Source organism: Parasteatoda tepidariorum, chromosome 1 (assembly GCF_043381705.1).
Source record: "Parasteatoda tepidariorum isolate YZ-2023 chromosome 1, CAS_Ptep_4.0, whole genome shotgun sequence".
In the NCBI taxonomy this organism is placed as follows: Eukaryota; Metazoa; Arthropoda; class Arachnida; order Araneae; family Theridiidae; genus Parasteatoda; species Parasteatoda tepidariorum.
The window spans coordinates 53,196,546-53,213,476 of record NC_092204.1 but is presented as its reverse complement, the minus strand read 5'-3'; the positions used below and the strand labels follow the sequence as shown (position 1 = coordinate 53,213,476).

The following is a 16,931-nucleotide window of genomic DNA, read 5'->3' as shown; positions in this document are numbered from 1 at the left end:
GTCGGATAAAAAAAAAATCGAAATGTTTCTCTTTTTTTTTTAAATGTTGTCTGCCATTCATATTTTTGAAAGTAGCAAATTTTTTTATGCCCAAAAAAGTAAAATAGTTATCACTGTAAAGAGGCTTGCTCAAATACTACTTTTAGTAAAAAATTTAAAAATAAAGTACTACTGATAAAATACTTCCAAGTTTACAGACTGATTTTATCGAATTTACCTGATTTTTGTAACTGGTGATATAAATTTTATTGTTAATTTTTTAGTTATGTCTTACATAAAATATATTACAAAACACTTATACTTGCTATTTTGCTATATTAGAGTTGGGAGGAAGAAAAAAAAATTTATGCAAGAATTTTTTTTTTTTTTTTTTGAAAAAAAAATATTAGAGCCAACTTAAATTAATTTTCACAGATTTCTGGGGTATTTTGATTAAATTTCCTGACATTTTCCTGGCTTTTCCAGATTTATAAAACTGTAAATTTTCTATAACGCAATAAACATGAAAAATACGTAATTAATTTCACCCTACATCAATGAATGCAATAAACGCGCGTGCACACACCTGCACAAAGCAACAAGTTACATTGATACTCGAAGAAAATGATTCGAAAAATTATTTGATAGATGTCATCGACAGTTTTAATGCATTATGCTCTAGAAAAAGTGCATTAATTCCAAACAAAACACGCAACAGTTACAAAATAAGAATGGAAACAGAAAACATTCCATAAAAAAGGTAGAAAGCGATTCTATAACGTCATGAAACTGGCAACAGTCTTTTTTTTTCTTTTTTTCTCAAGTCAACGACCGCAACAGCTTACCGAAGTAACCGAACTGAAAACCAATGAGTTGGAAGAACATTGAACCACATCAGAGGAATTGGGAGCAGCTAGATGAGGTATCTTCATCGCAGGTTTGTCTTCCTTGAGCAAATAAAAGACGCGATCCACAGAGAGAAGAGGGAACTTCCGAAAAAGCAAGATCACAATCTGCACGTGATGAAAAAGGGAAGATAATTGACCCAATAAAGAGTGTTAAACGGGAGATAGGTCAGAGCGCAGCTTTCATGTTGATTTGACAGAGGTGTTTAATCATGCGATGAGGGATGATCCACGGAGCATGATGACTCAAAATAAGTTATCAAGGCTTTCAAAAAGAAAAGTTCTAATTTATTTGCATCTGAATGAAAGATTTAAAAAAATAATAAAAAACACAAGCAATTCATATATTAATAACATGCTTAGAAAGAGGAGAAGCAAAGCCATAAGAATCGCTATCGCATTTAACTAGAACAGCGGTTCCCAAATGGTTTTCCGTGTTGCCCTAGGGTTCCATGAAAGAGTTTAAGGGATTCCGGGGGGAAAAAGGGGTTCCTTATTTGTTTCATTTTCAGCTTTGCACCGAAAACAAATTCTGAACTTAACTAAATACAGGAGTGCAAATTCAACCTTAAGATTATTAATGATAAGGCGATGAAATTTTTTTATTCTTATTAGTAAAAATTAAGTAGTTTTCATTTATAACTTAACAGTGTTCCGCCGAGAGATGATTGATCATTTAGGGTTCCATAGCCGAAAAAAATCGGAAACCCCAACAATGCAAAAATATTTACAGTGCGGGTCATTACTTCAATTTGCTGATAGGTGCGTTTTCTGTTAGCATTTGGTTAACAGAAATGTTCTAAAAGGACAATTATTAACAAAATAAACACGTTTAATGCATGAAGATACTTAATTGTCTTTCAATAGAAGAAGTAGTTTAATACAGCCCCACACGCATAAAAATTAAAAATTCGAGAGGCAGAAATACTTGTTTAATGACTTATAATTAATTTTATTTAATTTGCACCTGGTCTAAGTCTATTTTAAAGACCGGTATGTTCTTCTGAAGACCAAATATGGAAGAAAAAAAAATTTGAGAACAAACAGTATTTCCAAAACATTAAAAAAATCAAATGCAGGAACAAAATACTTTGTAGCGTGAATCATTGAATTAAAGGGAATAACGTGAATCACTGAATCTGGCGATAAAATATCATATTTCTCAGAACAATATAAGCAGAATTCCCATATTGCAATTCTACGGATTTAAAAGAGCAAATGTCTTGTTGATAATTATAATTATACAAAAGTATAACACAGTAATCAATACAGTATTATTTCAATTATCAAAAATGAATTTTGAAAATATATTCATTAGATATATATTTAGAAAAACACTTATAAAGAAAAAACTGCAAGATATCCTTATCTATCTATGACAAAGAATAGCTCCAAAATACTTTCTGTAACAAAAATAATTTTTCCGTACACTCAGCTTTTAATTTATTAAAGAAAATTCGTCGGTAAGTTAAAATATTTTTTTAAATAATAAATAAATATTCATTATAACTCATCAGAAAAAAAATTCATTAAAATATTTTATGAATTATTATAGTTAATGATCACTAAACGTGAACCTTACCTCAGTTTAATTTAGATTTGGTTCAGTTAATTTTGATCAGTTAGGGAACTACTGCTATATTAGCTCTTTATTGCTTTAGTAACCATAAATCTTATCTTATCACAGGCGAATGCAAATCACAGATGGCAACAAACTAGATTTACTTATCGCTATTTTTTTCCTAAATTTATAAAAATTGAGTTTACATTGTTTGCCAAAGAAAAGATTTAAAGCAAAGGAGGGATAAATTGATGTGCAATAAAATATTTACATCGTACGATATAAATTTGTCATATATATACACGGCACAAACACTATAAATATAAACGGCTAGAATTCAAGTAATGCTTCATCATATTACTAAAGTGCTGACTAAAAAAAAAATTTAAAAACACTACAATAAATACACATATGCAAGCATAAAAGGCTTGAGACAATATACGGGTAAGCCACATTAAATCCAAATACGAACATTTTTACACCAAACTAATCCTTTATATTGTTTCCAGAAAAGTACTTTAATAGTTCTTGAAATTTCCGCTTGATAACAGCGCAATACAAAGAAACATCTTATTGTGTACATGAAAATCGTGGTTTCCTAAAATATGCTCTCAGAAATAATCCTTTTAACTTTTTTTTATAGTGAAAATTGTGGTTCATCATTATAAGGCCGCAAATCCCACTTATCTAATTATATTTTTCTACAAAACTTAGAAATGGAAGAAATTAAATTTCGACCGGTATATCAAAAAAAAAAAAATTTTTTTTTAAAAATAAAGAAATAAAATCGATAAATCGAAAGGAAAAAAAACAAACAAACCCACATGTAATGGTAATCCATAATAAATTAAATGACCCCATATGAGAGATATCGGTCAAATTAGGCCCTTTATGTCACGTAATGATTTTGACCTGATGCGTATGATGAAATTCGCTTTTTCAACTTCTTTCGTAATACCTAAAAAATGTAGGTTTCTCTGGGAATGATGACTTACACGGTTTTCTGATATTCTTTTCCTATAAATTTATAAATATAAATTGAAATTTATATACTTCATATCTGAAAAACTCTAACACTAAGGGTGGAGAAAAAAATTGTTCAAATTGGAATCAACGTTTCAATTCTGGTTGGAAACTAATGAGAACACAAAAGTGATTCATGTGATAAGCATTTCAAAGATGTTTCATGGCGTAAACTAATATCCTGGTCCAATTAAATATAACAATGAATGGAAATTATTAAACAAAAATCAATTCCAAAGGAAATGGGGGCGCTGTTGAAAAACGAAGGAACTTATTCAAATATTTAACATTTCGCGAAGAAAACAGCTTTCAAATTTCTCAGTTGAAAAATTTCAAAAAAGTCTTAGTTTTAAATTTACATTTCTCTCACATTTTCATTTTAATTCTGTCAATTAAAATTACGTAGTTTAAAATGATATTAAAAAAATTTTAGGTCCTACAATTCTAAATTGTTTCGACGTTTATTAAATAAAACAAGTTATTTTTTACGCGGAATTATTATTTGGACAGGCGAATTTTATAATTGTTCCAGAGTAATTTTTTAAGTAGTTCTCGAAATATGGCAAAATACGCGAAAAATGATACCAACATTAAGGGGGGATCCAATATTCCGTCCGCTCTCCTGACTTTACTAGGAGCATAGTTTTCAAATAATTGCTTCTTATTATGATGACCAAGAATCCAAATACATCGAAAAAAATATGTTTATTCAAAGAAAGTACGTTTCTGTAACAGATTCCATAACTTAATTAATAGATAGCACAATTTAAAGCATATTTGAGGTCTACCCTATGAACCATTAGGTTTGGAACTTAGTTTGTGAAAATCTGGTCATTAGAACAAGAACTATTCAGAGCGATACCTTTTTATTTATTTAGTTCAATGTTCCATTACAATCAAAATAAACCCTCGGTTAAAAAGAAAAAAATTCACAAAACAAACTAATATGCATTAATTATTTTCGCTGTCTCAAGTAAGCAAAGATTCAGAAAAACTTACATTCGAAAATGGTGGCCAGAGAAGATAATCATAGCACCAAAATAGAAAGGATGATTATATTTTTCAGACGTTTAGCGCGTGATCTGAGGATTATTCCAAGTGACATATTTATATCAGCTTCTGCGTCATCATTAAGACAATGATTCATATTTTCCCGAGAAAAAGAAATAAAAAAAGAAGTTTGGTACGTCAAGCAAAAAAGGAATTAAAACTACTTTTAAAAGAGAATTTCAGTGTTATTAATAAACGGCCTTGTTTTTACTGACTATTAAAATAAAATCTTGGGTGTGATTAGCAAAATAAAGTAATAGCTGATAAATTTGGGTAAACCCAATTTACTTTTAATATTTTAAAAGTAAAATAATAACCATGATAATAACATTAATTCCATTTCCCTGCGTATGAACAACCGCCATCTGAATGCAAATTTTTGTATTAGATAAAAATAAATAAATCAAAAAAAAGTACATTCAATCATAAAATGCTAATAGATCTCGAACACTATTTACTTTTTTACATTTTAAAGATAAAAATAACTACGTATAATATCATTATTATCATTTTTATGATAATGACACCACTATCTTGAATTAATTTCACTATCAATATTAAGTTATATCCTGGTTTTCGGCATTAGATAAAAATAAATTCTTACTGTGAAAATTTTTAAATGATTTTTAAATAGGAAAATCCATAGTATAGTTTAATTATAACGGGAAAAAAAACTTAAATGATATAAAACATTGAAGGCAAAAGAAGAAAAAAAAACGCGTTAGCATTTTACGGTATGTGGAACATTTCTTTTCCTACGTTATTTCCATTAATACTATGAACTAACTTTTGCTTAACAAACATGCAAAATCAAACAAAGTTTTTTAAAATATGTATGATTAATAACTTATAATTAAATTAACAGCTTATGTTTATTTTATTAACATTAGTTAAAAATGTTTCGAAGTTGTCGCCAACAAAAAGTTTTTGTTTTACTTTTCTTGGAAGAAGAGGGGGAGGAGAGTGAAAAAAAATTAATATGCTAAAATTTTGCCGAAAAATAAAAGTTAATTTTCATAAAAGGATTGGATAGAACGCGTAAAACCAGGTAGCGTCTATACTACAAAAATAGTATACAATGTTTCGTTTTTAAAGTAACTAAACTAAATGGTGTTATAAACTAAGTGAAAAGGATGATATTATGGGAGAAATTTTAAAAAAAAACTCATTAGGACGTCCGGAATTAGCGGAATCGAATTTTAACTGAAAATGGAAAAACCAAGGAGTAATTTTTACAACAATTACACGCTATTTTATCGACTTTGGAAATTTAGAAAAAAGAAAAAGATAATATGTCTAGTAGTTCTCAATATGATAGTCAAATTCGTTGGGTAGAAAAATGCAGTTAGAAAAAATTGTGTTTTAATATTTTAAGTTTCGCAAACAAGGCTTAACAGTTTTAAATACATCTTTCGCATCAACATATTTATTTCTTTGGTAATTTGTAGTATCAATAAAAACCGAAAAAACAACTAAGAACAACCTAATCAGTTGAATAACTAAAATAAAAATTTAGAAGACTCTTATTTCGCTTGACTTAGTCTATGCAAGTGAAACTCGGACTCTTAATGCAGACACTCAGCGCAATCTGAATATTTTTGAAGAAGAAAAATCTTCAGGGCTATTTTTGGAGCAGTACAAAAGATTTTGTTGACGAACTAAATATAACTATGAGTTACAAATGCTCTATAGCAGTGGTTGCCACTTGGCGGCCCGCGGGCCACATGCGGCTCGCCAAACTTTTCTTTGTGGCCCGCGAACTAAAAAATATTACTTGTCATTTTTTGCGGACAATTTTCGTAAAAAAACTTAGTTTCTTCGTTTCTGTGAAATTTAACATACCAACGGTGCAAAATATTTATTTCTCGGGTAAAAATCTACTTCCTATTTTAATTTGTAATTCAATACTTTTGTTTCGTACAACTTGATAAAAAACCTGACAGTAATATTTAATGTTCCTTCAAACATAAAAGAGTCATATATAAAATTTTGATAAAGTTGCGGCCCGTCATTTGACTGGTGTTTTTAATTGCGGCCCCCGGCCTCATGTAAGTTGGAAACCCCTGCTCTATAAGCCAAGTCAGGAGAAGCCTAGAAAGTTAAGTAGCAAAAATCGCCACTTTAAAAAAAAATCTTAAGGGATCTCGAGCCAGAGGAAGATTCCCAACTAGACTACACTATAAAAGACCTAAATAAAAAAAAATTGGAAGAGAAAGTCACCATAAATAGGAAACGTTGGAAATAGCGTGTAGTTGAGGTAGTCAAGGCCTGTGAAGGGCTGCCGTGCTCATAAAGAAGAAGCAGTATGAATAAATCATTAAGAGATAACATGTTTTGTAATAATATTTTTCATTAAATATAGTCATTTCGGAAAATTATTACGCATCTGTTTGGTATTAGCATCAGAATAACCATTGCACTAACAACTTTCTTGAAAAAAAATTTATATGGAGTATTATTTTGGAAAGCTATAATCAAGCCTTTCACAAATAGTGTTTATTGCAATTCAAAACTACTATGGATTCTAATTTTTGCGGTAGAAGTCAACGTTTCGTAGCTTCATGAAAAACAGCATTTTTAAAATATTAGTTTATGTGAAGAATAAGTTACTAATGACTTCTAATGAAAAATAAATCGTTCATATAAGTTTTATTTATTTATTTTTTTAAATAGAAAAAGGCCACTTAACTATGATTGTTTATAGCGAAAGGAGAAAGCAAATGGAAGAAATATTAAATACAAGGTTGCTAGCTTGCAAAGAAGTCAATAATTGATAAAAACAATATTTTATTTTAAATCTTTTGTTATTTAAGAAAAAGACAAAGCTGGAAACTTTTTCCACATGCTTTAGGATGAAAAAATTTTGCAAGGTCACAAACAGCGTAACATTTAAAAACTTTATCATAGCATTCTAAAAGATGTTTTTCAAATACTAATTTTTTCATTTTTTTTATTGAATTATGAACAGGTTAGCTTTTTGAGATTTAAAAATGATATTAACAAAATAATTTTTAATAAATGATATTAAAAATTATAAACCTAGGGTAGATAATTTCATTTTTTTTATTGAATTATGAACAGGTTAGCTTTTTGAGATTTAAAAATGATATTAACAATATAATTTTTAATAAATGATATTAAAAATGATAAACCTAGGGTAGATAAAATTTTTAAAAGATTAAAAAGCCTAATAAATATAGTTTTTAATTTCAATTTTAAATGTTCGCTGTTTCCATAACATTATGCAATCAGAGTTAGCAGAACAAAAAAGAATTGACTTACCAACAAAAAGCAAGCAAGACAAATATTTCATTGACATACGATCATGCGACAAACATCAAAAAAAATATAAGACAGTTATAAAAAAATCAATTAAAAAGATATCAAAAAGATCTGTCGAACTTCCCCCACAAGGTCGTTTTCACGAAGAACCCGTTTTCTCAAACTCTCCACTTAGAGAAATTTGGGCAAGAGAAAGGTCGAATGCACGTAAGGTAAATTAGGTTACATCAAAAAACCGTTCGCCAAGGTCGCCAATGGGGCTCAAATATAAAGTAGATAGTGTGTCAGTATAAAAATAACTTATGATTATTATAAGAGTAAAAACATATAAAAACTAAAAGGAAGAACATTTGCATGAAGCCGATAAGCCACAACTCCGGAAAGTTATGGTAACGATTCGAAACGATAAATCAAAGGAAAGGAAGTATAGTTGAGAAATGTAAGGAATTCTGACCAAGCCACAGGCCTTTAACCTATACCCTTAAGCATAAATTAATTTGTTGAATTTCATCAAATATAGAAACAAATATAAGTACGCACATATACACATCTGTGATTTTTGCTTCGATTATTATAATTTATTATAAACAGTTAAAAATAAAATAAATTAATAGAATTAAAAAAGTTTTATTAAATTAATACTCCTAATACTAGTTTAAGCATTTATTGAAAGCCGAAAATGGCAATATTTAAATATTTACCAGCTTTGAAATTATAGTTTACGATCTGCTGCCGCAACTGTAAAACTATTTTATGTCACCAAATAGACTTAATACAATTTATTTAAACCTTCATTCTAATGAATTTATAATTTAAAAATTTTTAAAAAGTCTGTCGAGAAATTAGTTAGAATTAATTTGTAGACAACTTAAAAACAAATAATCAAACACTGGACTTAAAAAAAAAAATCTCACAGAATTAGAAATCGTTTGCTCGAAGATTAAAATTTTCATTTTTAATAAAGCGATATTTATTAAATTAAATACAATTTGAGAGCAATATTTACACTATCGTTTGCAGAAAATATATACGCGTTCCAAGTTCAACAGAAATACTTCAGTCCTGAAAACGCATGAATCTTAAAATAAAATATCAAGTTTCCTTATCTTTTTTAAGAAAGAGCTTTTTAGTCGAATAAATAAATTTTAATACTGATCTCATGTTGTGTGAATGTTATATTCTTAGAATGATAGAAACTTAAGATAAAACTTTAAACATTACCTAAATAGTCACTTTTGTAAACAGCCGGTTTCACGTCATGATCATTATGAAAAATATTTTCTACATAGCTTAACTGTTAATTAACAACTCGAATGGCAATACTAAGTCGGTAACATTATAGATGAATTAAAATAGACTTCCGGTCTCGAACACAAAGTATTATTAACTCACAAAACCCACAATCGTCTTCGAATTGAGTTTAAAGTTAAATGAGTACTACAACTTCAAATAGAAAATATTTTACAGAGGCGTTTCAAAAAGTTTCATTTAAAAGTAGATAATAGATGTTGTAACTTAAGACGTGAGTTTACAACACATTGTAAGTCACTTTCAAAATCATGTACTTATAGATAAGTTTCTTAACTTCCTACAGCTTTCGTAGACTTTTGTTTCGATAAAAATCAACGTATACATGCTAGACGAAAAAAATTCATCAAAAAAAAAATTAAATTCAAATAAAAATTAACAAGTAAAAAAATACATGATGCATCTATTTTCACAATAGAAAGCATTTAGTAAGCTAGCGGAATAAATTTCAGAAAAAATCGGATTTACATCACATTTTACTATTCTTAATATGAATCGGAAACAGAGGTTACATCTCTATAATAACAGTGGAGAGTAGAATTTTACCTTTTCCGCGCTTGTAATCTCATAATTGAGTAGGATTATATTCGCAAATGCCAGACAGGTAAAACGGAATTATTACGATGCAGTTGGGAGTATTCATAATAGTGTTACTTGTGCGTAAATGGTGCAGTAAAAAATAATTTGACGAAAAACGTAAAGTATATTCTATAAATTACATACACAAGTAAATCTTTTTTCGAATCCTTCTACTTTATTTATTACATCAAAGTCAAAAATTATGGCTATTTTGGAAACTTATGAATGAACCTAAATTATTCTTAATAAAATAGCAAATTATTGCTTTGACTTTTGACGTATTTACCTTCAAATCCAATTCCATGCACAATAATTGAAAAATCAGTTAAACATAAAAATGCATTCTGGGAACTTTTTTCTGTGGCCATCGAACACGATTTTTCAAGTCGAGGGGGGTGACGTAATGCTTGTTTTTTACATGGGAAAGATTAACAACAATTGCAACGTTTTAAGGTAACAAATATGTACATGTAACTGATAGTGTAAAAAGAATTGTTTTCACAAAGTACGGTAAAAACTTGACTATCTGGAATATATGGGAATTTCCGGATACGTGATCGCTCCGGAGTTCCAGATACGTAAACACCAAAATTCTTAATTTTCAATATTACCTTACTTGCCGGAGGGGAAATGACCCATCAAAATAAAAACAAAAAAATTGGAATTGGCATTTATAAAAGGAATAATGATAAAAGAAAAAACTATAATAGTTGCCCATAAAAATTCTTAAAAATAAAAAGTTTTATTTCTTCCTTTTTAAAAAAAAATTTTTTTTTAAATATATAAAAAATTTTAAAAAAAAAATGAGCGGTAATGCTCTTTCTGAACTAAAAGTGTTTAGAAACAGGTGAAATTAAAGGGGGGAAAAAGAGGCATTTATCAAAAAGTAATAGTTTTTATTTTAATTTTAATTCAAATTAAAAGGCACTACCACCCCGGCCGGACTTAACTGTAAAAGGGGTGAAGATGGGAAGGGAAAATTCTAAGTATGCTTTTAAACCTCTTTCTATAATTTTCACAAATAAGCTGATAATAGATATTTACTCTATATGGCTTATTTACTCTATATAATACACGTAAAATACAAAATCTCCACCCAATCTCAATTTGAGATATAAAGCGTGCAGTATTCTCTATTATTTCTTCTGTCAAAATTATGCCAAATACAATCCTGAAATTGACAGTTTTTGATAAGTACCTTTGCTTTTATTCAATTAACGTTCAAGAAATTTTTTAGCGTTATCCAAATCGGTTTTCATCAGCTTAAATTGTAATAAAATTAGATTTTAAAAAATTTAAAACTGAACAACGTGTAATTTTAAAATACTTACTCAACACCACAAATCGCATTATTTTATAGCTTCAAAGTTTTGAGAAAAATTTCATCAAGTTCTAAAAATTATCAAGGGCTATTTCTCCAATTCTAATAAAGCGACCCCTCTATTTTTTACCTTTTTAAAAAAGTATTGTGATTTCTAATAATACTATATCATAAAAAGTTTTTCAAACACAAAAAATATCGGAACACTGATCAAAAATTTTGCGTAAAATCCAAGACGACAAGTATGGAAGCCTCTTAAAGGGAAAAAAAAATTCGTAGATTCCGGTTACTTGAACTTTCCGGTTGATCGAATTCCGAATAGATAAGATGGCTAATTTCAGTGGTAATTTACAGGATACATACGGTTCCAGAGGCCAGCTAATACAAATTTTAGGAGCTTACTGTTCGGTTATGGTTTTGACAGTCTAAATTCAACTAGTAAAATCGTAGGGAAGCAGATCTAGTATTTGTTTAATTCCCACCACTTTTAGCAACAAATGACAGTGTGGTAATTAAAAGGTAGCATTTTTGATCTCTTTTTCGCGGACACCATATAGGTGGTTCAACGTTAGCCCAACAATACACGGATAGACAGAACAGAGAGAAATAAATTACACCTATGCCGCGATATTCGGACTCGGGACCTTCATAGTATGAGGCCAATCCCTTGACCACCATACAGCCCAGTCGGTTCTAATCTTATTTATACGAGTAGAAATAAAAGTGTCATAAAATTTAATGACATATTTAAAGTACCTAAGTATGACAAAATAAAATTAAATAGTAGGCCTATTTGTTATACAACGGTGGTGGAAAAAAAATCGAAAAAAATGACTGTTACTTACTTATAAAGCTTACTAAAGGTTACTTACTAAGCTTACTTATTTTATAAATTTGTCGAGAAAACATATTGTTAAAATGTTTAAACTCTAAATGCGCTTAAATATTATTTAAAGTCACAATAAGTATATTTTTATGTACAATTTTTAATAGGTTAGAAACCTGTAAATTTTGGGTAGGGCGAAAACGAATCTGGTTTTTCTTTCCTTATAACCTAAAAAGGAAGTCTGTATTCTTGGCTTAAAAAAACATATGAGCCGAATACGATATATGACGATACTAACTATAGGCACTCAAGAGTAGGAGATGCAATTTCATATTTTTTAATCCATTGGATTTAGTTAAACATGGACGTAATCAAAGGCAAATATAATTAGAAAAAAAATTATATTGAACTCACAGACAATCTTATAACCTATGTCTGACACAAAAACTAAAGATAGAAGAAGAGCCAAATAAAACAAAAAGAGATGCATTAACTACAATGTTTCGTGACTGTAGAAGAATAGAGTTAACCTAATAATACTCTCACCTAATAGAGTTAAATCCCTTTAAAAAATAATCTACAATATTATTTTACACTTAAAATTCATGCTTTTTGTTTTAAAAAAAACTATGCATTAGTGAAAAATTATAACTTGCTAATACATTTAATGCAGACAATTAATTATGGCACAGAAATTCAAAAGTATTATAACGATCAATTTTCAAAATACTACACACCAAGATGCACATAGCCATTCAGAAAAATTATACGTATACAGATTCATTTGTGATCTTATATTCAAAATGTTTTTATAATTAAAGGGCACGTTTAGTTATAACAACAATAGCGTAACACTTTTGTATGACATAATTATGACCTTTTTCAACAATTTTCCGGCTATTATTCTAGCTACTTAGGAGACTCACTAGATCGGAAATTACTTGCATTATGCATAATATGGCCAACATATAAATAGTTCTGTAAACAGGTTCATTGTTCATTTGTTTGTTTACTTAAACCTCATTGATATTCAAATGTCTGAAACGAAACAATGTCAACAACAAAATTGCTAACAATGGACACCTAAGCGGTATTAAATCTTTCTCCAAATTAGAGTTTGCACGCAAAAACGAAGCAGATCAATTTGGGTGATCGTTACACTTTTGAATAAATGCTTTTAAAATTACTTTTCAAATTATGGTAATTCTTATAATAACAAGTCTCTGTATTAGTAACGAAATAACTCAACGATTATATTTGATTAATCTAAAATAGAACAATTTTAAAAACACAACTTTTTAAAAAAAATTATGCATGTTATTATTTTCTTGTACAGTGCGCCACCCTGAATAACTTTGGATATAATGATCGGATCTTCACGTTCTATGACTCCTTCTTAATAGTTTGAGGGGCGACCTCAAAAATGCTAATTAATTAGTGCAGACGATATTTTAAGTTACAATCAGACACAAAAACATACTTTCTCTACATAAACATACCCTTTTTTCGACGGATTCGATTTTCGACCTCCAAAATATAGGGCGAACTGGGAAATATGATCCTTATACTTTGGTCAGGAGAGCGATCCAAAGTTTGAATCCCCTAATGTTAATATTATTTTTTACGTATTTCGCCATATCTCGAGAACTTCTTAATACAATTGAAAAGTCTTTGCACACAATTATAAAATTCGTTTATCCAAAGATAAATTCATACAAAAAATAAATTTCAGTAAATATTTACTATTTTTTATTATTTTATTTAGCATTAGTCGAAAAAATTTTGATAGTAAGGTATACAATTTTCATATAATTTTAAAGTATCTAATTTTATATGGTAAAATGCAAAATTTGAGCAAAATCGATTAAATAGGTGCTGAGAAATCAAATTTTAAAAAAGTCATGCATAACTTGATTAAAAACTTGATTTCTCAGGAACTATTTATTCAATAGATTTCGCTCAAAGTTTGTATTTTGCCATGTAAAATTAGATACTTTAAAATTATGTAAAAATTTATATGCCTATACATTCAAAAGTTTTACAACTGTTACTAATTAAAATAATGAAAAATAGTAAATATTTATTAAAATTTATTTTTTGCATGGTATTATCATTGGATAAACGAATTGTATAATTGTTAGCAGGGATTTTTCAATTGGCTATAAAACTTTCTCAAGATATAGGGAAATATGCAAAAAATAATATTAACATTAGGGGGTTCAAACTTTAAATCGATCTCCTTACCAACCTATGTGGACCATATTCCCCAGGTTGCGGCTATTCCATATATATATACAGGGTGATTCTAAAAAGATGGGAAAGATTTTAGGAAGTGATAGTACACACCCAGACAAACAATTTTTATCAAAGAATGCATGGTCGAAAACAAAACGCAAAGATTCTGGCCCATTTGGAAAGTTTTTTCATGCAAACGAGAAATCTCCATTCCTATTGCGAGTTACTGCGCTACGTTATTTATCGCCAAGCTTTCGGCCGCTGCAGGGAAAGTTCGCCTATCTTTTCTTCGCCGTTGTACCAGCATAGCCGCTGCCGGCCACTGTTTTGAACACTTATTGTAATCACATGCCATTAAATTTGCTTTTATAACTTAACTTCATCGTTCTTTGTGTGTTTTTGCCCCATATAAGAACATAAACTTTAACGCCCTCTAGCGGTTTTGAATTTGTTTTCGACCATGCATTCTTTGATAAAAATTGTTTGTCTGTGTGTGTACTATCACTTCCTAAAATTTTTCCCATCTTTTTAGAATCACCCTGTATGTACATATATATTTTATTTTTATTTTTTTTTGGGGGGGGGGGTAAAAAATCCGAAGTCGTCGAAAAGAAGGTATATATCTGATTTTATGTATCTGATTTCGTAACTTTTAAGTTACCCCTTTTTCCATTAAAATGGAGTCCTAGAACGTGAAGATTAAAATTAAATTAGATCAAAAATTATTCAGGGTGGTGCATTTTCTTTTTTTTCTTCCCCCTTCTTTTTATTTCTTTTTTGCGCTCACCGATTTTTTACGTTTTCGTATAAAAATATTGGAATCAGTTTTGGGTGATAAATATTTAAAAAATAATTTGACTTGAAAAATCTTTGCAATTTTTTTAAAACGAAAAATATACTTTACATTAAAAAAAAAAATTTCTTTTTTTTACCCTTCAGTGCATGCTTTAGAATTGAATAGATTTTTAATTCACAGACTCTCAAATCCAAAAATTTCATGAATGTAATGCTGGAGTACCAAGACATTTAAAGTAAAGAGAAGACAGAAGTTCAATGAGGGAAAAAGGTCCTGAAATATGTTATGCCTGCAGGTGAATGAGATAACACTTATTTGGACACTTATTGGCCAAATTAATATAACCCACCATTATGGTAAAGCTACTCGTAATTAAGTGATATTGATTGTCACTGTACAGAGCTCGAATAGAACATGTGTGCACGATCGATACTGCGTGAAAGTACTAATTCACTCCAGAATTACGTTTTATTTATTTCACGGCTAACTGCTGTACAATACTTTAAAGATATCTCTTAAGATAAAGCGTTCGTCTCCCAGCGTTTGCTGGTTGAAACGAATTCTACTCTCGGCTCGTAACGACCACACAGTGCTGATGTAAAAATATCCTCAGTAATAGACGGATCATGGGTTTGCCGTCTGGCTAACCTTGGGAGGTTTTCATCTCCATGAAGGTTAGTTCCATCAAAAAGCCCACCACGAAGGCTAGTTTGTCCCAATACCTGATCCAGGAGATCCCTTATCTTCTGGGTTGGTTTCAAAATTACTAGGCTATAGAGTTGAATTTGATAGACGGAAATTTAGAATTCAGTCGACTGTTCAATGCCGGACACAAAATAGAATACTTTATGCTTGCTAAAGTACCATCAATTTCAGCCCCTGACAAGTATTATATTCAAATTATAGAATATTATCAGAGAGATTAGGGAGCATTACTAAATACCTTCATGTAAACATCAACATATAAAACGCATGTATTCTATAGAATACTAAACACTGTATTAAATGCCCAGAGTTTGTTGGCAAATATGAGACTGATTGATAAGCATAAAAATTTTCAAATATGAAAAATATATACTTTATTACAACATACATCTAAATGTTCTTTACTGCACATGCTCAGTAGATAAAATGGTCTTGCTAGGAATATTATTTTAAAGACGCTCATCTCTCAAAAATATTATATTTGTTAATTGTATTTAATACAGTTTATCTATTATATTTGTTACTCTCAATGCACTTAAATAGAATTTTATATAAGAGATATAATATTGATGTATATGGATAGATATTACATAGATGTATCTGGTTCTTCATTTGTGCCTAAGCAATGTGTGCAGCATTCTATAAAAGGCATAGGTATTCTACAAAATGCCTATGTATTCTATAAAGTTATGCATACATCTTAAATTATTATGCATTCTACCTAGGCATTTTAAAGAATGCCAGATTTCAAACTTTACAGGTAATATAATGAGTAAATTGGCCTTTTTTTCATTGGTTTACATAAATATCATACAAAATGTTACTTGAAAATCTTTATCAGGTTTTACAGGTCAGGTCGTTTTATATGCTTTGCATTTAAAAACAATTTCTAAAAATAAAGTAACAAAAATAAATTTAAATAATTTAGACACTTTCGCCAGCAAATTAATTTTAGTAAAATTTTCTTCTGAGAAAGTTAAATGCAAGTCCAAAAACTTTGAGTTACAATTAAACGGGCGAATGTATTACAAACTCGAAGTTTTTATCACTGATAGTAGTGATAACAATAAAATATAAGAAGTGTTAAACAGCAAACTATGTAAAATGCCTTTGCCTTATTTGGATTTAAGGCGCGGTACCTTTCTTGAAAGAGAAATGTAGGTGGGGGCAGAAAAATAAGCAAACCCAAAATCACCCAAGGGCACAAAGTCAATAGCACAAAGCACTATCAGTGTCACGCAAAGTAAGGTAAATGAAACTATATCATAAATATAATATTTTTTGAGATTTCATTTGATTTTCTTCAATATTCAAATTTAATAAAATTATCCCAAAATTTAAATCATTTGTATTCAAAATGT

The 16,931-nt window shown here is 29.3% G+C and overlaps 1 protein-coding gene across 5 annotated transcripts in view; it reads right to left on the bottom strand.

Moving 5' to 3' along the window:
- LOC107444999 (epidermal growth factor receptor kinase substrate 8) overlaps positions 1-16,931 on the bottom strand; it is a 79,181-nt gene that overhangs the window by 53,764 nt on the left and 8,486 nt on the right. Inside the window, exon 1 of one of the 5 annotated variants that reach the window (XM_071180251.1) lies at positions 9,022-9,233. The exons of 2 other annotated variants lie outside the window; for them this stretch is intronic. The gene's annotated coding sequence lies outside the window, so the exon portion shown is untranslated. Of the gene's footprint in view, positions 1-4,467; positions 4,517-7,800; positions 7,983-9,021; positions 9,234-16,931 lie in introns of those variants that run through there. 2 more of the 5 variants (XM_016059299.3, XM_016059300.3) reach the window with 2 other exon arrangements.